Source organism: Rhineura floridana, chromosome 2 (genome assembly GCF_030035675.1).
Source record: "Rhineura floridana isolate rRhiFlo1 chromosome 2, rRhiFlo1.hap2, whole genome shotgun sequence".
Lineage (NCBI taxonomy): Eukaryota > Metazoa > Chordata > Lepidosauria > Squamata > Rhineuridae > Rhineura > Rhineura floridana.
In genome coordinates this window covers 73,900,938-73,927,630 of record NC_084481.1, presented here as the reverse complement: position 1 = coordinate 73,927,630, position 26,693 = coordinate 73,900,938, and the positions used below count along the sequence as shown (strand labels likewise).

The following is a 26,693-nucleotide window of genomic DNA, read 5'->3' as shown; positions in this document are numbered from 1 at the left end:
GTAGGAAGATCTTTTAGTACCAAGCCTACCTTTCAAACTTGCTTCTCTTAAAATGTAAATGTACTGCCTTCAAGTCGATTCTGACTTATGGCGACCCTATGAATTAGGGTTTTCATGAGGCTGAGAGGCAGTGACTGGCCCAGGGTCACCCAGTGAGCTTCATGGCTATGTGGGGAAGAGCCTCATAAATGCCATGCTCTGTTTATCTTTAAAATGAAACAGTGGCAAGACAGGCAAGATATGGCGAATGCTCCTGGCTGCCACAGAATAGCAACTGAAAGAGAAGAGGCCTTGTGAACATACTGGTGAGTGCTGTCCTGGTTTGGGAAGATGGAGAATCCATGGTCTGTCAAAGACTAAGGAAGTTTGGTTAGCAGAATGGAGCACTGAGAAGAGCCCAAATCAGTGGGGCCAATACAGTGCCCACAATCCTCTGACTAGCAGACAGATTCAGGCACATATGCACACACACATGCAAAGTACAGATACAAGTCCAGGTTCTAGAGAATAAGGGTGGTCGCACACAAGGCTTTTAGGACAACAAACAAATCACTAGGAGAGGCTTTATTTCTTTCAGGCTTCAGTCCGATACTGAGAAGAAGTAGAGATGCTTTAAGGGGCAGTCTCTGGGCCTGGAGCTGAGCACTCCATCACCTCTCCATTGAGACTGCATGTGGAGTTCCCCATTTGAACACTACACTAAAAGTGGGGAAAAGAAGATGGGCAAGCCACTCGTGCATCTCTTGCCCGTCTGTATCTGTGATACCCCAAATATATTCCTACGTAGGAGATTGCGGAATTCCAGGAGCATGTGGTCCGTTTTGAATGCAAGCTTTTTCATTTTTCTAATGACTTCTCTGTCCTTGTATATGGTGCTGGGTTTGAAGTGTTGTTTAAAAAACAAAGCCGTGAGTAATTCTCAAAACCCCTAATTGTCTGAGGTACAGTTTCACTAACATGCAGAAGCACCAAACCTCATAGGGTTGTATTCAATAAGTCCACATTAGTGTAGGCCCATTAAAATTAATGAACCTAAGTAGTTATGTCTACTAAGTTCAATGGGTCTACTTTGAGTAGGAATAGCATTGAATACTCATAGGCTCTTTGATTGGTCCTGCTTGTCATTTTTATGTCTGATATTCTTACAGGCTGGGCAGTCGTATTATATCTCTATGTTAAAGGCCCCAACTTGAAGTTTGAGGCCTCATCAACATTATACATTTAAAGCAATATCATACCACTTTAAACAGTCATGGTGTCCCCCAAATAATTCCCAAACAGCATCCTGTTTAGGGTGTAGAGAGTTGTTAGGAAGACCCTCACAGAGCTACAGTTCTCAGACTACAGTTCTCAATCCCTTTTTCCAGGACACTATGCGAATTCTAGCTCTTTGAGGGGAATAGTGGCCTCCTAATAACTCTCAGCCCTTAAGAAACTACAGTTCCCAGAATTCTTTGAGGAAGCCACAACTGTTTAAAGTGGTATAATACTGCTTTCAATGTATAGTGCAGATGGAGCCCTAGTCAGTAGGTGAGAGCAGAAAGTGAATAAAGGTAGACAAAACAGCCTGGCAAAATCAATCAGCCTGACATTGATCCATGTGAAAATTACGGAGCAGATTTATAAATCTGCAAATTATGAATCTGTAAGCACCTTGAAAACAATGCAGTGATTACTAGAAGCCAACATGGATTTATCAAGAACTCCTGCCAGATTAATCTTATCTCATTTTTTTTATTGGGAAACCTTCCTGGTAGACTGCGGGAATGCTGTGGACATAATATATCTTGACTTCAGCAAAGCTTTTGACAAAGTGACCCACAATGTTTTGATTAGCAAGCTAGCTAAATGTGGGCTGGATGGAACAATTATCAGGTGGATCCACAGTTGGCTCCAGAATCATACTCAAAGAGTGCTTATCAATGGTTCCTTCTCAAACTGGGTGGAAGTAACGAGTGGGGTACCACAGGGCTCGGTCCTGGGCCCAGTGCTCTTCAACAGTTTTATTAATGACTTGGATGAGGAGGTGTAGGGAATGCTTATCAAATTTGCAGATGAAACAAAATTGGGAGGGATAGATAATACCATGGAAGACAGAAACAAAATTCAAAGTGATCTTGATAGGCTAGAGTATTGGGCTGAAAACAACAGAATGAAATTTAACAGGGATAAGTGCAAAGTTCTGCACCTAGGAAAAAGAAACCAAATGCACAGGTGTAAGATGGGGGTGCTTGGCTCAGTAATACTACATGCGAGAAGGATCTTGGGATTGTTGTTGACCACAAGCTTAATATGAGCCAACAGTGTGATGTGGCTGCAAGAAAGGCAAGTGCTATTTTAGGCTGCATTAACAGAAGTATAGTTTCCAAATCAGGTAAAGCATTGGTTCCCCTCTGTTTGGCACTGGTTAGGCCTCATCTTGAGTACTGCATCAGTTCTGGACATCACACTTTAATAAGGATGCAGACAAACTGGAACAGGTTCAGAGGAGGGGGACTAGAAACAAAGCCCTATGAGGAGAGGCTGAAAGAACTGGGCATGTTTAGCCTTGAGAAGAGAAGACTGATAGCACTCTTCAAGTATTTAAAAGTTGCCACCCAGAGGAGGATCTCTTCTTGATCATCCCAGAGTGCAGGCACGGAATAATGGGCTCAAATTGGAGGAAGCCAGATTTCAACTGAACATCAGGAAAAACTTCCTAACAGAGGGATACAACAATGGAACCAATTACCTAGGGAAGTGGTGGGCTGTCCAACACTGGAGGCATTCAAGAGGCAGCTGGACAGCACCTGTTGGGTATGCTTTAATTTGGATTCCTGCATTGAGCAGGAGGTTGGACTCAATGGCCTTATAGGTCCCTTTTGATTCTGTGATTCTATAAAACAACTGGGAAGTACCACACAGGAGGAGAGAAACTTGTGGACTAGTAGACATCAGAAAAGGGTGAGAAGTAAAATATAGATGCACTAGGGGCTCTGACCCTGCTCACTTTGCATACCTACCACACCCATTCCCCCAAGTCGCCAAGGCACCTTCTCCCAGGTCGCCAAGGTACCTTCCCCCTCCCTATCCCAGTCACCAAGGCTCCTTCCCCCAGGTCCTTTCAGCACGTTGCCAAACCTCTTCCTCCACACCACATGTCACCAAGCATTTATGCTGCAGTTCGCTCACTTCAACCGCTCACCTAGCCTGCCTTCTTCACTCACTGTGAACACTTCTGCTGCTGCCACTTGCCTGCCTGTTGCTGCCACCACTGCTGCTGCTGACAACGAGATGCGCGGCTGAAGCATTCACGCTGCAGGAATGCTGTCCTATAGGGAGGCCCTGCCTCACCTCCCACCCCCTTGACTATTGCTGCTCCCACTGTTGCCGAGGTGAGCAGCTGAAGAGTTCATGCTGCTGTTCAGTCGCTTCAGCCACCTGCCTCACCTGCCTGCTCTGCTTGCTGTAAATGCATCAGCTGCCAGGCTCCTGTGCTGAAGAGTTCACAGCAAGTGTAACATTTACAAAAATATTTTATAGTTAGAAAAATAAAGAACTAATTGGTTATCTACTAGTGGCAGCAAGACTGACCATAACCCCCGTTCCGCGCCGGGACTTACTGGCGAAGGGACGAGTTTTGCGGCCGCAGCTGAGCCGCCATCTTTGTGAGGGAGGCGTGCTCGCAGCGCACTCGCGCGCTGACGTAGCACGCAGCGAAGGGGCGGGGCGGCAGACGGCCATTTAAGGCCGTACCACCAGCTGCCCACCCTCACTGCAAATTTTGGCGGCATTTTCAAACGGAGGCTCCTGCATCGGCCGTGCGACGCGGCTGAAATCGCCCGCCGACGCACGCGGCTCGTTCGGGCTCCTGCGGGCCAGGCCTTGGTGCGGTGGCGCCGACGGCCAGGAGCAGTCAGCGCGGCTCTATCACTGCGCGGCGCGGCTTGGGCAGTGGCGAGCCCTAGGCAGCTGCGGAGGTGCGGCCTGTGGGAGGCCCCGGTGGGGCAGTGGAGAGAGCCCTAGGCCATCGGCCGTCTAGTGGCGGAGGTGCGGCGGCAGCGGCCATCCAGCGGCCATCCAGCGGCCATCCAGAGGCGGAGAGAGCCCTCCGGCCTAGCGGCAGCGGCGGATCAGGCGAGGCGGCCTTGTGGCCGCGTTCTTTTTCTTTAATTACTTCCCAGGGGCCCCTTGTGGGAAGGTTCTCAGCCCCTCACCCACCCCATAGCAAGGGAGTGGGTCCCAGCCCCATCTTGCACAACACCCCCATTGTGCCGCTTAGGGCCCAGGTGGCCAGGATTGTTGGGTGAGATAAAGGGGCCCATAGGCAGGGGACTGGATTGAATGGGTCCCAGCCCCATCTTGCAAGGGGCCCATAGGCAGGGGACTGGATTGAGTGGGTCCCGGCCCCAGCTTGCACACCACCACCCCATTTGTCGCTTAACGGCCCAGGTGGTCAGGAAAGGGTAGGGCCCCCAGGGCAGAGGGTAGACGCCCACCCCCTGCTGCGGAGGATGGGGGACAAGGGGAAGGCATACCATGGACCGCTATACTGGCTAGGTTAGAAGCCCTGGAGAGGGGCCCTGCCTAGCCGGCAACTAGGAGAACAAAGGAACCACCCCCCAAGCAGCCCCGGGAGAAAGTGCAAAGTCCAGTTGGCGGGGCTAACGCTGCGGCTATTACTTCTATCTTAGCGCGACTGGACGCGCTAGAGGCAGGGCCTAGTGGGGCCGCAGCAAGAGCGCCCGGAGCAGAAGCAGGACATGCAGCCCCAGGACCAGAGCCCAGGCATGGGCCTTCAGCGGACAACATAGGGGGTAAGTCTCCCTGGGCAGCACAACAACAGGGGCAGCCCCAGTGGGGCTGGCCTGCATGGGGGTTCCCATACTGGCCCTTTTCCCCACCAGCTGAAACCGAGCGGTATGGGCAAGCGGGGATCACCATGGGGGCGGGGCATGGTACACCACAACAGCTGCCTCCGCTAGGGGTGGCCTGTGAGCAGGTCTGGCAGGCCACTGCCGGAACAGGGATGGGAGTGGGGGCTCAGCCCTCCTGGTCCCCAGCAGAGGACACTGACCCTCTGGCCTCAGTGAGGGAAGGGGCTATACCTTTCGGGGAGACATCAGCCCCACTGGGCTTTCACCTGCTGCTCGCTACAAAAGAAAAAATTTGGAAGGGGGAGTACGTCGACTTATTCTCACTTCTGTACAGGGAACCAGTGAGGAGGGAGAAGAATAAGGGCGAAGAGGCAGAACCTGACAAGCCCAAGAGGCGGCGCATTGAACGCACTTGGGCTAATTGGTTGCCTGCATTTCTGACATACATGGGGGTGGTGATGCAGAAACAGCCACAGAGGGGCCCTATTCTGATTAAATACCTTGATATTATATATCGGGGCTACTCCGAGTTCCAGGGGGCAGCATGGCTCGCCTATGATGAATCGTTTCGTATGAGGGCGGCCTTTGATACCTCCCTCCCCTGGGACAAAAAGGAAGCGGACCTGTGGCTACAGTTTATGTCACACTCCAAGCCTATAGCCGGGGATAGAACGGACAGCGGCCACCTCCTGGCCCGCCAGGCAGCAGCAGCTCCTTCCTGCGGGCCTGCGGGGCAGGGGGTTCAACCCCGCCTGCTCTGCTGGGAGTTCAGCTCCCGAGGCCGCTGTGGTCGTAACCCCTGCAGGTTCCGACATGAGTGCGCAATATGCGGGGGCCCGCATTCCTGCGCTGCCTGCCCCAGGGGCCACCCCTTCAGAGGTGGGAACAGGGACTCACCTGGCGCAAGGAGACCGGGAGCTGCTAGCGCAGCTCAAGGAAAGGGGCCCCAGTCCAGTTAAACTCTCCGAACTCCAGCGCTTGCTCTGCTGTTACCCCCGAGTCCAAGACACCCGATTTTTGCTACAGGGCTTTACAGAGGGTTTCCGGATTCCCTATTTGGGTCCCAGGCACCCCTTCATGTCCCGCAACCTAAAATCAGTGGCGGGTATGGAATCGGTCGTGGGGGAAAAAGTTAGGAAGGAGGTCATGGCAGGCTGCGTGCTGGGCCCCTTTGCGGCACCACCCATCCCTTCACTCAGAGTTTCCCCGCTGGGCCTTGTTCCGAAGAAGGCACCAGGCGAATTTCGCCTTATACACCACCTGTCCTTTCCCCAGGGTGGGTCAGTAAATGACTTCATCCCATCAGACCTCTGCTCTGTCCGCTACACGTCATTCGACTGTGCGGTTCGTATGGTTAGGGACTGCGGGATGGCCGCCCTCATGGGAAAGTGTGACATCAAATCTGCCTTCCGTCTCCTCCCTGTGCACCCACGGGACTTTGAGCTGTTAGGCTTTGCCTTCATGGGCAAATACTATGTGGATAGGGCATTGCCTATGGGCTGCTCCATCTCATGCTCGGTTTTTGAGCGCTTCAGTTCTTTCTTGGAGTGGGCAGTCAGGAGACGGGCAGGCCGGCAATCAGTGGTGCACTATTTGGACGACTTCTTGTTTGCGGGCCCTGCAGACTTGGGTGCCTGTCAGGCATTTATGGAGCAGTTCGCAGGGATGGTGGGGGAACTGGGTGTTCCCCTTGCAGCTGAGAAAACTGAGGGCCCGTCCACTACCCTCACTTTCCTGGGCATAGAGATCGATACAGTGGCCCAATGCTGTAGGCTCCTGCGGGATAAGCTGGGGGCCCTTAAGGGGAAAATCTCAGAGGTGGTTGGGGCAAAGAAGGTGACATTGGCCACACTTCAACAGCTGGCAGGACATTTGAACTTTGCATGCAGGGTGGTAGCACCCGGGCGCGCATTCTTGCGCTGCGTGTACGATGCCATGGCGGGCCTATCACGCCCCCACCATCACACACGTGTTACAGCCGCTCTCCGGGAGGACCTGGTAGTTTGGTCCACCTTCCTGCAGGAATTCAATGGGGTCTCCTTATGGAGAAAAGATCGCCTGTTGGAAGCGGAGCTACAGGTGAGCTCCAACGCCTCAGGTTCCTGCGGTTTTGGGGTCATTTTCCATGACTCATGGTGTCATGGCAGCTGGCCACAGAATTGGGCGCAGGCTGGCCTAACCAGAGACCTGACCCTTCTGGAGTTCTTCCTCATTGTCGTGGCCGTATACCTTTGGCCGGACAAACTGGGCAATTCCTCAGTCCATTTTTGGTGCGACAACCTCCCCACGGTACATGTCATCAACACCCTGTCCTGTAGAAATCCCAATGTTATGCGTTTGGATCGAGTGTTTGTGCTCCAATGTCTCCGCTATAATATACAGTTCCTTGCGCGCCATGTCCCGGGTATTGATAATAGCATTGCTGATGCTCTATCACGGAAACAGATGGAGAGATTTCACCAGCTGGCGCCGTGGGCAAGGGCTCAGCCGGATGTGGTACCCCCAGCGCTATGGGAGATTGGAGGACCGAATCAGAACGGGCCATAAGCCTTTCTGTGGCACCCAGCACTTTGGCCAGCTACCAGGGGGCAGGTAGGGACCTGGCAACCTTCAGGGAGTCCAGAGGCTACACCCAGGAGTGGCCCATCCCCGTGGAGCATCTTATGGAGTTCTGCGTGGAAGGGAAGCGGAGGGGGCTTTCAGTCAGGGCCATCAGAGGTAAGCTCTCAGGTCTATCCTTCCTAGGGAAAGCACGGGGCTTTCAGGACTACTCCGGTGACTTTAGGGTATGCCGGATGCTGGAAGGGTGGTCCCGTGAGCGCCCACACACACCTGATGCGCGCGCCCCCTTTTCCCCAGAGTTACTGTTGGGTCTGCGGGGACAGTGGAGAGTGCTATGTTCTTCCCATTTTGAGGCACTGCTATACCATGCTGCGGCCCTCACCTTGTTCTTCGGGGCCTTCCGAATAGGGGAGGTGGTGGCAGGTTCTAAGACGGATAGCTCCCTCCGGGCCCTCCAGGTTTCTGATCTCAGCTGGGAGGCAGGGGGGGCCCGCCTGCGACTCAGGCAGTCAAAGACGGACCAACGCCAAAAGGGTCGCCTGATTGTGTTATCCCCATGCCAACAGGAGGAGCTCTGCCCGGTCAGGGCCCTACGCATTTTTCTGGCAGCCCGCGGGCTGCAGCCAGGGTACCTGTTCAGGCACAGGGACCTCCAGCCCCTTACCAAGTACCAATTTTGGTCGGTGGCAAAGACAGCACTCCAGCGGCTAGGTGTGGATGCCCGCAAGTTCGGGACACACTCCTTCCGAATAGGTGCAGCTTCCACCGCTGCCCACCTGGGTTTTTCCAAAGGGCAGCTGCAGGCAGTGGGCAGGTGGTCCTCGGATGCATATAAGACGTATGTTAGACCACTAACGGAGATGCATGAGGCCAGCAGCTAACGGCGATGTTGTCAATTTTGGCAGGCCGCTTGGAAAGATCGGAACAAGTGAGCATCCTCCTCTGCGGCCACAGCATGATCTTCTGGGCAGGCCGCAGGGTGGCGAAGTCCCGCATTGGAATGCAGCTGGGGCTCAGTCAGTGGACCTCAGTGCGGTGGCTGGGACGACGGGGGATGCGTTGGGACGGCCTCCTGCCTACCTTGTTCCGGTCGGCTGTGGACTGGGCAGTGCCCCAAGTGCTGGTCATCCACCTGGGAGGTAATGATTTGGGTCTGTTGAGGGGCAAGGCCCTAATCGAACAGGCATGTAGTGACCTCCAGGCCATTGCGCTGCGCTGGCCTGGGGTGCACTTGGTATGGTCCGACATCCTGCCGCGCAGGACATGGAATTGGGCTGATGACCCACGGGGAATGGACAGGGCTCGGAAAAAGGTTAATAGGCAGATTCAGAGGGCCATGAAGGGCCTGGGGGGTTCTGTCATACACCACCCAGAGATCAAGCAAGATAGGCTGGAGTTGTTTAGGCCAGATGGCGTGCACTTGACTGATGAGGGCAATGACATCTTCCTAATGGACCTGCAGAGGGGTGTGCACCGGATTCTTATCGGGTGTGGGGCAAGGGGAGACTAAGCAGAGGCTTGTCCCCCTTTTGTGGCAAGGAAGCGCGGGGGAAAGGTTAAAAGGGAAAGGGCAGCTAGGTGACACCTTTAGGCACCTTTGGGGGTGATTGGCGGTCCGGGGGCCTGCAGCTCTGGGCTATACGGCCCGGGGGGGCAGAACACGGGCCGCTTTTGGGGCCAACGTGCCTCATCCGCTCGGAGTTTCATGGCTCCGGGGGTCGGTGATGCGGGTTGGACCCCCTACACATCTTCAGGGTGTGGCCGGAGCTGGGGCCTGGCACAGGGCAGCCCCAGGCTCTGGCAAGGTTTGGTTGCCCTATAGCTGCAAGCAGGCTTCGCCTGGATCAGCTGAATTCCCCCGCACTGTATTGTCCCTCTGCAGGTTCATTGGTTATAATTGACTGTTTTTAATAAAGTGGCCCATGATTTACCCAATGAACGGTGTCTGTGTTTATTTCGGCAATAGGCCGCAATACATTTTTGGAAGTATTTGGGAGAAAGTCATGATGAAATCTTGGTATTAGGAAGTATAGTTTCCGGCCATGTTGGAAAAGCTAACCCCAAAGATTTGTTTTAACAAGTCAAAGATAGTGAAAAAGGACGCTTTTTGTTCAGTTTGGTTTGATTTTACTAAATATATAAATGAAGGAGCAGAATCCTCAGATACACCAGCAATGTATGCAAGTTTGTGGAATTCTTAACATAAAAGAAAATTGATATTGGAGTCTAGTGAGACTATCTCAGAACTCTGTGCTGCATTGTCATGACTCTGTGAAAAGAGAATAATTAGAACAGGGAATGGTTAAAGTTTATTTTAAGTTGCCTTTACTATATTTTTTTGTTTCTCCTATGTCCTGGTTCTTATGGTTTGTATTCCTTTTCAAAAATCCTAATAAAAAAAGAAAAAAGGACAAGAAGTAAAGCAAATAAGTAGAGGAAAGAATATAGTATTGAAGGATCTGGCAGCAGGAAATATCATAAGTTTATCAAGAACTGGAGGAATTGGGGGTGGAAAAAGAATAGCCTAATTTCCTCCAAGATGTGGCAGAGGCTGTATGGCTTTACAGGCTCTTAAGGAACTAAAGATGAGCATTCATGCATTCCACTGCATGATGTTGATCTTGAAAGGGGAGTTTCTCATCCAGTTTGGGACTGTATTGTGCCATAAATCTCTAGGAATAAGGCAGAGCCTAACTGCCATTTGACAATTGAAACAGACATGAACATGCTTTCCTTTATTTCAGCTTATGGATTTGAAACTGACCCCACAAGCTTAGGTGTTTCCTTTGAAGCTGGATTCCATAATGATAGCAAATTGGGCTTGTCAGAGGATCCAGCATTAGAATTCCACTGCAATGCCTTCCTGAGAAATACTGAACTATTTCATCTTTGCAGTTTGTGTTTCATTTCAGAAAATGGATGGTGGGTTTGCAGTAGGATTGGAGAACTGAAATGAAAGAAGAGTGGAATTCTATAAAATTGGTAATGCTGTTTTGTACAGCCATAAAAAACAAGGTATGTTCCTTTCTGAGACCAGGGTAAAGCATTAGACTATGCTTTGATGATAGTGTAAGGTCATGTGATAAACATAGCATTATCAGGATGTGTTCCCCCCCCCATATTTCTGGGATATCTACAAGAGTACAGTAATACTGAGCTATAGGGATATGGTAATACTGTCTTCTAATGGTTAGCATTTTGTTTTGAACCTTATGGACAGTAGAAGCTGAATATCACTTAAAACTGCTTTAGATAAAATGGGCTGTACTGTAATTTAGTAGAACAAGCTAGATTTATATAGGACCACCTTAATGGTTTTCTTGAACTAACAATCAATGTAAATTCTAGAAGAACAGAGGGGTTGGTCTATAGATGTGTTATTATTGTATGAAATGGAAATAGCTAATTCATCAGAAGAATTGGTATGCTAATGGTAGAGAGCAAACAGGAACAACAATGAGTAGTTAACATAAGACACAGTTAAATTCAGAAAAGTTAGTATTTTCAACACAAGTTGAGTATTATACTACCGAAGGAGTAAGTTCCTCTGAATTCTCTGATATTTACTTCCAAATAAGCTTAGTGCCCAAAAGGAATTCTTAGTATCAAATGATGAAAATGGCCAAACATTGTTACTGTGAACTGCACATAGGCATAGATAGAAGGAAAATGTCCTGAGGAGAGCTTCCCGGTGGGCACTGGGAAGGGAGCCACTCCAGTGTAGGATAATACATTGTATTCAGTAGGAATATTTTCAGCATCATCTGCAAAAATATGTTAGTACTGTGCACTCTTGCAATTATTATGAGACACTTCAAAACACAGAGAAGCCAGTGGTAGCCTTCACTGTTTCCTAGTAAATACAGAGTTGAACTGGAGGGTTAGGCCAGTTTGAATGCACAAAATGCTGACAAATGCAAAACTGTGGATTGTTTGCTTTCAGTGACTAGTCCAGCAGACTTAATATTGAGCTGCTTCATAATTAGAAAGGACACCTGCTAAATAACAGTAAGAAAAATGATAAGAAAAGTGTGTGTACTTAATTTAGCTAAAATCCATAAAACTGGCATTTTGTGGTTTTATATAAGCACCTGGCCTCTGCCCTTTTAAATCTCTTTATTGTCTTATCACAGTAAACACAGAAGTGAAAGGAAAACCTGTTTTGAAATTTAAATAGGTAGATCTCCTTGTTACTTTTGTATCTGGTTCCATCATTCTGAAAAAAATAAATGCATCATTTCTTCCTGTGTGTGTTAGGGATAGGGGTGGTGTTTTGAGTGTGTTTGCTTCTTGACTTTTACAAAATAATTTGTTTTCACTCAGACACAAATTGCATTGTCAGATGAAATCAACAGGGAATTAAACATGTGTTGAGTTCTTTCTTCTACCACTGACTCCATTCATTTTACCTTGGATGGGCTGTAGGCCTGCCAAGATGTTGTCTTCAAATTTTTCCAACTTCTCCTATTCCTCATAATAACCCACAGAGTAGCTAACTGAATAAAGTCCTGCTTGTGTCCTGTTTGCAGTGCATACTACAGACTGCCACTGCCAAAAGGACTGCACACTTTTTTTCTCTTTGCAATGGAAAGAGGGAAGGCAGGAATAGCTGTGAAAATCAGTGACTTCCCTGCTGAAAGAGTGATATACTGGGGAGAGAGGGAAAAAACCTTCTCATAACCTGATTGCTGCTAAAAAGCTGTGAGGGTTTTTTGTATTAGAAACATCTTCAGTGACTGTTTCTAGTTGCCATATTCAATGTATGTTACTGCAGTTGAGGACAGGGCTATCAATGGCTACTAGCCGTGATGGCTGTGCTGTGCCACCCTAGTCAGAGGCAGCATGCTTCTGAAAACCAGTTGCCGGAAGCCTCAGGAGGGGAGAGTGTTCTTGCACTCGGGTCCTGCTTGCGGGCTTCCCCCAGGCACCTGGTTGGCCACTGTGAGAACAGGATGCTGACTAGATGGGCCACTGGCCTGATCCAGCAGGCTCTTCTTATGTTCTTATGATATTTTGCTTAGTTCATATTTTCTCCTTAAGCTGCTACATGTTTAATTTCAAAAGTTTTCCTCTGGGTTTCCAATGAAGTTCCAAGTCAACAGATTTTCAAATATGTTCAGTAGTGGTTCTTCATTCAATGTACGCTGCACATTATATATTTAGGGCAACAAAACTCCACAAAACATCTGTGCAAATTGATTTTCACAGAGAGAAGGGTGGTGTGTGTGTGTGTGTGCGTGCTTTTTGCCTTTAAATGGTGGTCAGGAGTTTGGGGACCTGTTGAGGTTCTGAAGCATTATTGGGCCTGGCACACAACATCACATTAGGCAGTTGCCAACACCTCACTGCAGTAAGGCCCACTGTGGATGCTCACCCTCTTTTAAGCACATTGGTTCTGGCAGTAGCCATCTTTGCTTTCTGCAATGCTCTGGAAGTTGAATTGACTTCCATGGCATTGAGTGAAAAGTTAAAAATGGCTGCCACTGGGAATACCACCTATACACAGGGCTATCTGTTCTTCACAGAGGATGCACAAGGATAGAGGCAATAGCTTACAGATATGGGTTTGGTGTTCAGACACTGGTGAACAACAGTGGAAGAGGGTTATGTGCCCTCATGTCCAGCTTGTGGGCTTCCTATAGGTATTTCATTAACCACTGTAGGAAGCAGGATACTGGACTAGATAGTCTTTTGTGTCATGTTCTCACATGACAGATTCAGATGTTGTAATTCAGGATTTGATTGCTGGATGAGGACATAAGAAGATCCTTGCTGATAAAATCCAAGACCTGTTTAGTCTGTTACAACAGCAACCAACAATATGGAAGCTCATGAACAGGCGATGAAGGTGATGGTGGCCATTGGTTCAGGACACAAGTGCAACTCTCGCACATGTTACCAAATGTTTCCCCTGATTGCTAGAGAAGCTGTGGTGGCTGGGGGATCTATAGTCACCTTTGGTGAGAATGCCTAATAGTGGCACTGTTCTGGACAAGTATTTTCCAAGAAATATCTAAAATTTTGAAAGAAATTATTGCATTAAGTAGAGATATTTCCCAGTCTGTATCTATATTAGAATTGTTTTTAGATGTTTACATTGTTTTATTGCTTGTGTGTTTGCTGCCCTGGCCTTCTTTGTGAGGGAGGGTGGGATATAAATTTAAATAATAATGATGACAACAGCAGCAGTAGCAGCTTCACCATTTGATTTGTTAACTGTCTTTGAAGGCCCAAACTTGGACCAGAAAATGTTGTATTTTTTAATAAAGGCAGCATGTGTAGTAGTAGCTCAACACTGGAAGATCTGGACTTGTCTCTGTGGTACTACAGAGTTTAGACTGTACTGATAGCTGAAAAAGTAACCCGTCATTTATAAACAATTAGAGGGCTGCACAATCTGGATGCATTATGGCACAGTTTCATTTTATTTTTGCATCATATTGATCAAGGTTATGCTCCAACACAGATACAAAGACATGGGCTTTTCAAGATGAGAAATTCTTGAGAAACTTGGCATCACTTCCTTGATAGCTGCCTTTCTGTTGATGCTGTGTGAGAGCTAAGAGAAAAGGAATGATGGGAAAGATAGTAAAATGTAACTGCTACTAACTCTGGGCTCATCCAGACCATACTAAAAATCCACATTTTCCTTATTGGAATTGTCTACTGGTAGTCCAGACCTAATTGTTTTGCACTTTTTTTGTACTTGAATCAAACTTTCCCCCCATCCATACTTATAGGAGTGCCCTTTTTTATTTACAAACTCCCCCACAATATTGTTGTGTTGCTGATTGGCTCAGATCAAAAGGGAGAGTGGTGAGGGAGCCAATGGGAACCCAACAGAAGCAGGAGGCAGGGAAAGAGATGAACATGCAATACAATTTATTTTTATTTATTTATTATTTGATTTATATCCCGCCCTTCCTCCCAGCAGGAGCCCAGGGCAGCAAACAGAAACGCTAAAAACACTTTAAAACATCATAAAAAGACCATAAAATACATTAAAACAAAACAATGTTAAAAACATTTTTTAAAAAGCTTTAAAAACATCTTTTTTTAAAAAAAAAGTGTTAAAAACATATTATTAAAGAAAACATATTAAAAGCAATTCTAACACAGACGCAGACTGGGGTAGGTCTCAACAATGTAACCAGCATCCCTCCTCAGTAACTCTTTGAAATCACTGTTTCTCTACTTTTTGGTGTATAGTTGGTATTGGAAACTCTGGATCAGGGGAGGGGAAAGCATGGGAAGGCAGTGATTGGGGAGGACATGTGGATAAGGGTGAATTAATGTGGGTACAAGGGGCTTACATTACAGATTATACAGATGTATGGATGAGCGCTATATTATATTGCTACATGGAATCTCTTTGCTTTCCATAACAATCAGAGAACCTGTTAGATGCTGTGTGGGTTTTTTGGCCACTGCTTATGTGTTGTCGTTCTGCTGTGCTTATAAATAAAACCCCTTAAAAATAATCTGTTCTTCAGAAGTATTGTTTCTTAACATGGAAATCCCATTTAGGCAATAGCTGTTGACAGACCTGTCCTTCCTGAATTTGTTTTAATACTTTAAAAAAAAATTAGCAAAGCTAGGGACCACATCTTGCAGCATTGAATCTTTTGCTAATTATGGTTTGCCAGAAGAATTCATGAAGAATTCAAGCATCATTACCTTGGGAATTTATTTTCCCACTTTTTCCCCTGCAAACTTAGAAGCCTGAAGGGTGGGAGGCAGGAGCAATGCTGAATATTTCACACCATATTGGGAGGAAATATGCCAGGAGGATTACTAATATTTGGAAAGAGAAATGATTTTAGGGTTTGCTATTTAGAGCTTGGAGCCAATCTTGCCCTTGCATGTCATCTGTAACCTAGGGCAAGTCAGTTCAACACTCTGTCTTTATCACTGGCCAGCCAAATGCTTCTACAAACAGGCCATGATGGCAATAGCATTTCACCTGTGTTTGGCCTAAATAGGGAGGGATTATTGCTCTGTTATTCCCACTAAAGGTGCACTGGGAGGGGGTTGATGGCTGCCTGCTGCCACCTTCCCCTTCCTTCCCTTCCCCCATGGCAAGCAAAAACTATCCCAGGGAATGGAAGGGGGCAGTGGAGAAGAACACTCCCACAGATGACAAGAGGTTCTGGGACTTCAAATTGCAGGATTCCCTGTAGGAACTGAAACCCTGGATGTCATTTGTCATCAAGGAGCTTCAGCAAGAATTGATACAGGCTCCTAGCAGGGCAAATCACCCTTCACCCATATGTGGGAGCACTCATTGGCATCTCTCCCTTCCCCTTCCCCCCACCAGGTGAAGAGGAGGCAGGGTGGGTGATGTGCACTCGAGGGGTGTGAGCAAAATTAAGGTGTGGGGACAGCTTGCAACAGGCTATGTATTCTACTCCTGTTCCTAAACATTAAGATGCATCTGTACATCAGACATTTATCCGTGGCTGAAAGGAAGGGCTTACAAAGATGAAACAGAAAGGCAGAGTTTTAGGTAGGTGAAGATGACAGAAGGTGTGATGGGAGTGGATTGGCAGGCTGTTTGGGGAGGCAACAGCAATCCCTATAATTCCCATCACCTCATTTACTCAGCTTACTCCTTCTCAGCGGTTAAAAGAAATTATCTCTGATTTATGAAGTTCTTGTTTTTAATTAAAATGCAGAAATAGGACCTGGGCTACACTAATAAGGAGGAGAGGATCCATTAAGAAGGTTAATAAAAGTGAGTGAAAATTTAAAAGCGAACTGAAGGAAAACAGGAGCAGGAAGTTTTGATGAAAGGCAAGCAAAGGTTTGGCAGCTTGATCCAGGGCAGACGAGAGTTGGCTGGTGTCCACTTGGAATAGGTTTCCTAATTAACTTGAATTCTCTGTTCACTTGTGCATTTTTGGAAAGGATATTTGCTGCTCTTCTCCCCATCCTCAAAGCCATTTGCTTATTGTCCAGAATTAGGTGCAAGCCAGAAAGCAAAGGAAGTAAATGAAGAAGACCATTTTGAGTTTTCAAGGGTATTGGATATGCTTTCAATACCCCTTTCCAAGCGGCACATTCCACTGCAGGAACTTCATTAACTCACTCATTAGCATTATCTGATTCACTGCTGCAGCCTGTCATCAGAACGTGGAACAGCAGCTGGAGGAAGAAATCAGCTCAAGCTAATGTATATGTTAATAACACTAATGTTTGTAGCACTTGGTGTTAGTAAAAGAGGGGCAGTATAAAATATACAGTGTATCCCTCCAACAAAGAGTGGGAGAGATGGAGAGAGACACCACTGCAACCATAAAAGTTATCAGCTCAGAACATTTATAGTTGGTATTTATAGATTAGTGGAGTATGTTAGAAATTCTGACAGTACAATACCCACATGAAGATCCATGCCATGAATTATTCAATGAGATGGATTGCAAACCAGTCTAGTGACAAACAAAACAAAACGGATGTTTCACAGAGTTGAAATGAGCCTGTCCCTGTGACCCTGCCAATCCTGTCTAGTCAATAGACTTCAGCCAGCAAAAATTTAGTACTCCATCTGCTTTATGGTGCCTTGATTTGCTTTTGTTTTTAACCAGCTCCTAGAATCTTCTGGTGTTTAAGTTATACTGTGGGCATCTCAATAGAAATTGAAGTAGAATCAAATGAATTAGCAGCTCTGCTTATACAGGGATAGGAATTAGTAGATTTGTTTTGCCTTCATAAAAGTGTTGCATTAACTCAGCATTCCCCAATCTGGTGTCCTCCCAGATTTTTTGAGCTATAACTCAGTTCAGCCCCAGGCATCATGACCAGCAGTCAGGGTGGATAGAAGTTGTAGTCCAAACCATCTGGAGGGACACTGGGTTGGAAGAAGGCTGCATTAACTGACAGGAACATCCTATCCCATTTTTTAGAAGCACACTTACTCTCCAATTATTAACACGACTCCCTTGGGTAGAGGGAGCATGGCATCCTGCCACCATCTACTGATGGAGGATAGCCTTCCGACAGGTGAAAGTACTACTTGTAGTAGATTGTTAAGTGGATGTTAATTTACAGAGGAACTTGTATTGATCTATGGTATAAATGATAACATTAGACATAACCCAGTAAGCCTCTTCTGGAATAAACTTAAGGTATTTTGAAATGTGTTACATATGTGATTTAGGCTACAAGCTTACCTGAGAGGGAACCCCACTGGGTGCAGTAGGATTTTCTTCTGAGTAAACTTGCCTAGGATTACACTGTTAAATTCACTTTTCCAAAATGAAATGAAACACGAAGTCAAGCCTATCACCTAGTTACCGTTTAGTTTCTTGATATCACAATATTTTCTTACTGTATCTAGTGTAAAAATTTGTTTGAGTGATGTTAAACTTGTTTTCGCCTTCACCCTCCAGATAGGCTTCTGTAATAATAATAATAATAAATAATAATAAAATTTTATTTATGAGTCGCCTATCTGGCCGAATTAACAGCCACTCTAGGCGACGTACATCAATACAATAAAATACAATATAAAACAATGAAAGCCACAATCAATAATCAGACTAAACACTACAATTCTGATTAATAACAGTATTAAAAGCTAACCCACCCCAGGGATCCCATAGGCCTGCCTGAACAGCCAGGTCTTCAAGGCTCGGCGGAAACCTATCAGGGAGGGGGCATGGCGAAGATCGAAAGGAAGGGAATTCCAGAGGGTGGGGGGCACAATCGAGAATGCCCTCTCTCTAGTCCGCACCAGCCTAGCTGTTTTAACTGGTGGGACTGAGAGAAGGTCTTGTGTGGCTGATCTTGTCAGGCGGCATAACTGGTGATGCTGGAGGCGCTCCTTCAGATAAACTGGGCGGAAACCGTATAGGGCTTTATAGGTCAACACCAACACCTTGAATTGGGCCCGGTAAACAACTGGCAGCCAGTGTAGATCTACTAACACTGGAGTGATATGATCACGGCAATGGCTGTTCTTAATCAATCGTGCCGCCGCATTCTGTATCAGTTGTAGTTTCCAGACCATTTTCAAGGGTAACCCCATGTAGAGCGCATTACAGTAGTCTAAGCGGGAGGAGACCAGGGCATGTATCACCCGTGGGAGCAGATGGACAGGAAGGTAGGGTTGCAGCCTCCTTATCAGATGTAATTGATACCAAGCTGCCCGGCTCACTGCTGAGACCTGAGCCTCCATGGACAGTTGGGAGTCAAGAATGACCCCGAGGCTGCAGACCTGGTCTTTCAGGGGCAATTTTACCCCATTAAACACCAGGTCTATTTCTCCTAACCTTCTCTTGTCTCCCACGAGCAACACCTCGGTCTTATTGGGGTTTAGCTTCAGCCTATTCCTTCCCATCCATCCACTTACAGATTCCAGGCACTTGGACATGGTGTCCACAGCCAACTCTGGTGAGGACTTAAATGAGAGATAGAGCTGAGTGTCATCCGCATATTGGTGGCACTGCAGCCCAAATCTCCTGATGATGGCCCCCAGCGGGTTTACATAGATGTTGAATAGCATGGGGGAGAGGATAGAACCCTGTGGCACTCCGCAGTTGAGAGGCCAAGGGTCTGAAACCTCATCCCCCAATGCCACCCGTTGATGTCTGTCTGAGAGATAGGAACGGAGCCACCATAAAACGGTGCCTCCTATTCCCAATCCCACCAGGTGATCTAAAAGGATACCGTGGTTGACGGTATCGAAAGCTGCTGAGAGATTGAGGAGGACGAGGAAGGTATATTCTCCTCTATCCAACGCCCTCCTCATATCATCCACCAGGGCGACCAAGGCTGTTTCAGTTCCATGTCCAGTCCTGAAGCCTGATTGGACTGGATCTAGATAATCTGCTTCATCCAAGTGTGTCTGTAACTGTTTTGCCACCACTCGTTCAATCACCTTGCCCAAGAATGGTAAATTAGAGACTGGTGCCACCATATGTATTCTGTGCCACCATATGTATCATGACTGAGAGCGTATCTGTTCAATCTGTTAAAGCTTTTGGCACAAGCCATTTATCCCTAACCATTGTGTAACCAAGCATCTGACCAAAATTAAAAGCATATTCCTACCCCTGTTATAGTTCTTTAATGTTAATCATATGTACCTAGGCTTGGTTACTGAATGGCAAGGACCTGCCCTCTTGTGTATTATAAAGTAATACGCACATTGATATTGCTATAGCAGTAATAAATATTGTTTTTAATATTTCTTGTTAATTTTATTAATATTAATAAATATTAGTGATATCTGTTTCTGAAAGGATGATACTACATGCATGAAACACAGTATTAGCAATTGTGTAAGATATCCAGTGCATTAAGTGTGTCTTTAAGCTGCCAGAGGCTCAGAGCGAACAGTAAGGAATGGAGGTCCTTGTGCTACTAAAACCATGAGAATGATTTATATAATCAATGCCAAAGATGTGTTACTGCGCTGGATGAGCCATTGATTTGACATCCCAGGGTTTTCTGTGTGGAAAACTATGAATTGCATTTGGAAGCTTGTCCTTGAGAGAAAACAGCAAAATTCTGATAAGCAGTAGGCCAAGATGGGAAGCGTCTATACAAACTCCTGGAATGTATTGGTCAAGATTGGCTGGAATTTCACTGGGGAGCTACTCGGTTTATGTTCTGGTAATCCCTTGTGTTATGATAAGCCAGTTGAGACTGCAGAGGGGAAGAGATGATAGTAGCACTTGGTTGTATTCAAAGTAGTGCTAAGGAGACTATTCCACAGCACAAGAATTTCTCCTATGCACAGTGGAATGTTCTCCCCCTCCCCCCCTGCACTCCCTAAATCTGTTCTGGAAGTTCCTCCAACGCTCTAGAGCAGATTTGGGGATGGCACGGGATGTATGTGGGGGGGAGGGGAGAAAATCCCGTTGCACTAGCACTAACTAGCAAGCTTATACAGGCAATTAAGAAAACTTCTTTCTGTAGTAGTTAGTTGATGATCTCTGATTTTAAATTTTTATGATTGTTTTTTTTAATATATGCGTGGCGGTTGTAAACTGCTTTGTTTTTCTTTTATGATATAGCAATATACAAATATTTTTTGCAAATCAGTTAGAACTATTTAGTTGAATACCACTCATTGTCTTCCCAAGTGCCATCATGACTACATGCATGCATTGGTTCTTCTGCCTGACTCAGCTATTAGTGGAAAACATTGCCGGAACAATAGCCAGATTCCGGCTTTCCCTGTGTGGCTTCCTAGTTTCTCTCTGCCTTTGTATCTGCTCATCTCACTTTATCCACTTAATCTACTTTTTCTTTAGATCCTTGTTCCAACCCCATTTGGCCCAACTCTTCAGCTTAGACTGTTGGCAACTAGCATTCCTATTATCCGCATTTGCATTCTATGGCTAGGCTGTCCAGAGCAGCATTCTCTCTCAACCCAGGTCCCAGTTCAGCAAGCACTTGAAAAATCCACCCTTTGCTTGTGTTACTGCCTCCACTTTAGGAAACAGTTTGAAATGGAGCAAGCCCCTTTGAAGGCACATTTGCAGTGCCAATCAGCTGGTTGGGGCTGGCAGTGCATCTTTAAAGGAGGTTGCAGTAACTGCTGATTAGCTGATTGGCAGTTACAATGATTCTCTTTGAACTTTGACAGATTTCAATCACCCAGCAGCCTTAGGACATTAAGTGATTGACAAGTGAGACTTTCAGTGTTGCAGCCTGGCTGAGGGAAGTATGGCTGTTCCCTTCACCCCTGCATTCCTAAAAGTAGACAAAAACAGGGCAAAAATACTGAACAAGCATGACTGCCCCCGTCATGTGTGGTTTGGCTGTTAGTTTCCCTCTCTTCCAATGGAATCTGCATTTGTAGACCTTCCTTGGGGAAATGGGAGAGTGTGAAACAATAACATCCATCTCTGACTAGAAACTTGGGCTTGTCAAGGGATGCAAGACTCATGAGTTAGAGCAGTGGAATCTTTGCTGTCAGTAATGGGATTGTCATATTGTTGTTGTTGTTATAAACCTGAATTCTCTTTTCCTGTCTATGGTATCTGATAAGCACCAATATAATTTCAATTAAATTTTGCATCTGATAAAAAGCCTTCAGCTAATTTCATGTGAGTTAATAAGCAATTCTTCTTTCCAAACTGCATTTTCAGATGCTTTTTATCTTGAATTCTCATCTCTGCCATACACATTCTGTATTCTGAACATCAAACGGTTCGGTGCATTCAACTGTTGCAGAGTATTATTCTGTCATTAACTCCTACTTAGAGGTGTGTAGAGAGCTCTGACCAGTGAATACCTTTCCTCCCTGATTTTCTGGATGTTGTATCTGGCTTTGCAGATGCTGTTAATATGTGTTTTAGTTGGTTTAGTCATAGACCATTTATTTATATACAGCATTTCCCAGAAATAAATAAATAAATGTACGCTCAAAGCAGTTCTCAGAAAACTAAGTCTAAATACAATAACCATAATACATAATATTTTTAAAAAATATTGGTACAGCATACTGACAATTCAACAACTAACAGTTTATTTAAAATATATCAAAAACTCAAGGAAATCTAAAGCTTACCAATAGCCGAATTAACAATATTCAATATATCCCAAAGTCTAAGCTGATGACAATTTGTTGTTGTATGCCTTCAGGTATGGTGACCCTGTGAATCTCTTTGGATATATTCATAGGGTTTTCATAGTAAGAGGTATTCAAAGGTGGTTTACAATTGCCTTCCTCCAAGCCTACAGCAGCTGGTATTCCCAGGCAGTCTCCCATCCAAGTACTAACCAGGCCTCACCCGGCTTAGCTTCTGAGATCAGGCATGTTCAAGGCAGTATGACCGTAGGCATGCTGATGGCAACAGTACCTATCAATCCTCACCCCATTTTTATATCTAGACCCAAAACTGTTGAATAACCACCACCATCAGTTCTAGGAGCAGCTCCCTTGTGAAGGTTCCTAAGGCGGGTAGGTGAGGTAAGGCTGGTGAAAACAGCCATCCATCAATGCCACACACAATCTGACTCTGTCTCTCTCTCTCTCTCTCTCTCTCTCTCTCCTCTTCCCTCTCCCCCCGTCCCCGAGATAATTCTGGATTTGGGATTTATTTTAATATATGGAGTGAGCCTACAGAGACCAGAAAATCCTGGTCTTGTCTTTACAGCATGGTCTAGAAATCATGGTCTTCTCTTGTGTGTGTGTGTGTGTGTGTGTGTGTGTCTGTGTGTGTGTGTGTGTCTGTGTGTGTCTGTGTGTGTGTGCGTGCTTGCTTTCTTGAAGTGTCAAGGATAACAAATTATGTTGTTGGTGGGTTTTTTTAAACCACAATAAAAACATAGGCATCAAGAGTTGAGAATGGGAAGTGAAGCATGAACAACATTTAGATAAATTTTGTTAGAGCTCATTGGATATGGGATCCAGGCAGGAACAGCATAATCCATAAATTAAAATTTATGGCACTCACTATAGCAGCAGCAGCAGCAGCAGTAGCACAGTGCTCCACTGTGGAAGTAGAAACTCGTCAGAGTGTCCCTTGCCAGCCATCCTTAGCACATCCTAGCCTGCTTCCTTTTCTATAAAAATTTCTCAGTATCTTGGCCTTGTTAATTTTATAACTTTTTCTCCAGAAACTCTGCAATAAAAGCCTATTTTGAAATTCATTGCAATATTTACACAAGCGTCAAAACTCTCTCAGCTTATTAAGTGGAGTTGTCATCTGCCTTTTATTTCCTGGTGTCTAAGCACTAGCAATTCTAAATCTGCATATAGTTATAGGATTTAGCAGATATGCTAAAAGAAGTCTTTTAAAAAATAATTCCTAGAGAGGAGGCAATGCTGATTTTTAATACATTGACAATCCAGTCGTATGCATGTGTATTAGAAAGGAAAACCGGCTGAATTTACAAGTAAGTGTGCATAGGATTTTAACCTTAACAAAGATGTAGTAAGATGCATTAAATCACAGGTTCTTAATTTCAGGAGGTCTGTGAACTGGGCACGAAAATTCAATTTTCACATAAATTTTATTTGTTTATTTATTTATGGGAGTCCATAGCTTTCATCAGATTCTCAAAGAGGTCTGTGACCTCCCCAAATTAAGAACCACTGCAATAAATGTATGCTTATATTCTATGCAACATACTTAATTTCTGAACACATAAAATAAATCTGACAACCAAACAATGACTTTAAATACTTTACATCAGCCTTCCCCAACCTGGTGCCCTCCAGATATTTTGGACTGTAACTCCCATGGACCTAGCTGGGGTTGGTGGGAGGTGTTGTCCAAAACATCCAGAGGGCACCAGGTTGGGGAAGGCTGCTTTACATAATATAAATGTAGACTTATGGGAGAGGGAGGAAGGGCAGGCTGCATCAACTTCTCTCAGGTTTAGGGATGGGTGAGAATGTCAATTCAGTTTGCATTTCAAGCAGAATTTATCAAATTTGCACTTTCCAAAACAATATGAGAACTGCAAGACAACCATCCTTCAAAATTTGCATTTATTAGAATTTTGGGATGCAGGTCGCCAAGTAAACAATATGTATAAAAATGAATATATATAGGGAAAATGTGCATAAAAATGAATATATGATTGAAAATAACATGCAAAAAGGCATGATATGATGAGAAATGGCTTGCAAAAATGTGTACCTTTGTCAAAATTGCCTACAAAAATGTGTTTATTTGGAGAAATTCACACTAAAATGATGGAGAATTTTCATGAGGATTTTAAAAAAATTGCAGATTGCAGATTGCTGTAGAAAATGTAGAGGACTGAATTTAACATTAGAAAAGTGAGTAACTGGGAGATTGAAATTGACAGATCTTTCCATCCCTAGGTTATTGGTGGTCTTCTCAGGAACTGATGACATGAGCTTCTTCTCTTCTCCTTTACCTTAGGGCATAGAGTGCCATCAGCTCATGAGAGACTGCCAATGGCCTGAAGGGACTGTTAGGCAGACCCCTTCCCATCTTCGCTGGTGAAGGCGGAAGGTGAAGAAGGCTAGGCCAATAGCACATGCCATCAACTCTTGCTTTTAATCTTTTGTAACTTTTTGTTTTGTGTGTCTGTGTTTATTTTAATATTTTAGATTTAGTATTTTATGTTGTAAACCATCTTGGCAGAAAGGTGGCGTGTAAAAGCCATAATAAACAAAGCAACTGTTAAAGGAGATAACTCATCAAATAAGCCCTTAAGCTCCCATTTATTTCTCTGTTGCTTCTATAAAAGTAAGCTAATTGAGAGGTTAAAAAAAGTTGTACAGTCCACATGGAGTGGTAGTGCTATACATAAAAAAATAGCTGTTAAGTAACTAACCTCCCCAAGTGGGAGTTCACACAAGCGTCCCATGGATAGCTTGATTAGATTCCCTTTCCTCTGTGAATGTTGCTATGGTTTCAAGTTTGCTCTCTCAGTGCATTTCTGGCATGGGTCACAGAATGTTTAACCTGAAATCACCTGGCCTAGTACAATATCTCAGAGTGCTTTTATCCTCTAAAGAAGTTGTGACAAACCAGGTCTAACTGACTCAGACTGCAGCTTAACAAGGTGACTCTGGCAATGTTGATAGTGATCCCCAGCACATCTATCTAGGCATTCCTGACAGATATGACTTGCTTGTGATCTTGCAGAAGAAATGATCCTGTGAACAGCCCAGGAATTAATATACTACCAGGCTATTGGGATTGTAAATAATTTTCTTTACATTGTGATTATGATGGACGATGCTTTTTTGGGGATGGAACTCACTGGTACTATTTTCGCTGCCCATGGTAACCATTTTGTGCTGGCACCCACAGCACTTTTAGCAAGGTATGAGTATCGGCACCTCATTTTTTTTTTTACCAAAAAAAACACTGATCATAGCTGTCTGTAAGCTCACAACGGGGTAACTTCAACTACAGTTATGCTGGGGGCAGTTGTCTGGCCACATTGGCCCTCCTATTTCACACTTCTGATTGGTGGTAGAGCAGGGACAACATTGCCTCTCTACTTGTCTGAATGCTGCAGGCAACCAGGTTGCCATGTAGTTCTAATAGTGTCTGGGGTGAGTATACGTGCCATGGGGCAAATTTCTATCATATAGAAAGCTCCAGTCTGGTGCAGCTGTGTGTTCGCTGCTGCTATGTCTTTACAGCAGCTTCAGTAAAGTTTGTTTGGCTTTCATTTGATAGAGATAAATTAGTAAAATAGCAGGGAGAATTGATTGCCTTGTACAAGAAAATTGGGAATTAACATACTGTGAGAGAGTATCTTGATTTCTCCCTTCTCTCTTCTCCTTTCTCCTGCTTTCTTAGTAAGAGAGCCAAAGAAAAGGCTTCACTGTCCTTCATTGAGCTACTTTCCTGCAAGCTAGAAATCCATAATGAAAACCAGCAGAATTTCACAGGAAGTGTGAAAAGTACAAAATAATGGCTCCTGTTATCCCTGCTGAACAACACAGTCAGGAGAGAGGAAATGAAATATTGTTAAAAAGGAAGCTGTTGTAGCCCTCTGAAATGATACAACCTCATTCCAATTTGCAAAGCGGTTCCACGGTTTAGAGCTGTGCCACTTGGTGATTTGACTGGGATGTAGCAGTGTAAAATTATAAACACAGTACAGTATAAGCTCAAGCACAGAGCTAAATTGTATTGAGTTGGAATATCTGGAGCCAAAGCTCAATACAATACATAGATAACCCAGGTAACCTACGGAAAGTGAACACTTGGTGATTAAATGATTCCCAGTAGGGGGCATTATGGAGATTGCACTGTTGTTAGAGCTAAAAATACTTTTACTGTACAAAACATTTTCTTTTTCTCTTAAAGTTTTGATTTTCAAAAATGTTAATTTGAAGCTTATGGGAAAGTGCTGTAGTGCCTTTTGCTTTTAAACGTGTCTTTATTTAACTTTCTGCAACTACCCACAAAATAGGGCTTTGGGCGACTGTTGAAAAGTATACTTGATGTCATTGAGTAACAAGTCAGTTTATCCCATTCCATTTTACCTGTTTAGAAAAGGGATTAGTAGAAGTTATGGAGTATACAGCCTGTATAGGTCCAAGGGCCATCCTGGAAATGTATCATGAGCTGCTGGAGAGTTTCAGTTGCATATGATTAACATACAGTTACTTATCACTCTCACAAATGTATCAAATTCCTACGTTTGTTGCATTTCATAGAATCATAGAGTTGGTAAAAGGTAAAGGTGTCTCTGCACTTATAGTGTGAGTCGTTTCCGACTCTTAGGGTGACGTCTGGCGACGTTTACTAGACAGACCATATATATGGGGTGGGATTGTCAGTTCCGTCCCCGGCCTTTCTTTACCTCCCAGCATATGCC

At 45.2% G+C, this 26,693-nt stretch overlaps 1 protein-coding gene and 1 pseudogene across 1 annotated transcript in view; one reads left to right on the top strand and one right to left on the bottom strand.

The window, feature by feature from the left end:
- The window catches only part of GPR39 (G protein-coupled receptor 39), a 239,765-nt gene that overhangs the window by 136,524 nt on the left and 76,548 nt on the right, over positions 1-26,693 (top strand). The gene's annotated exons all lie outside the window — the stretch shown is intronic.
- LOC133378573 (5S ribosomal RNA) lies at positions 22,104-22,212 on the bottom strand (annotated as a pseudogene).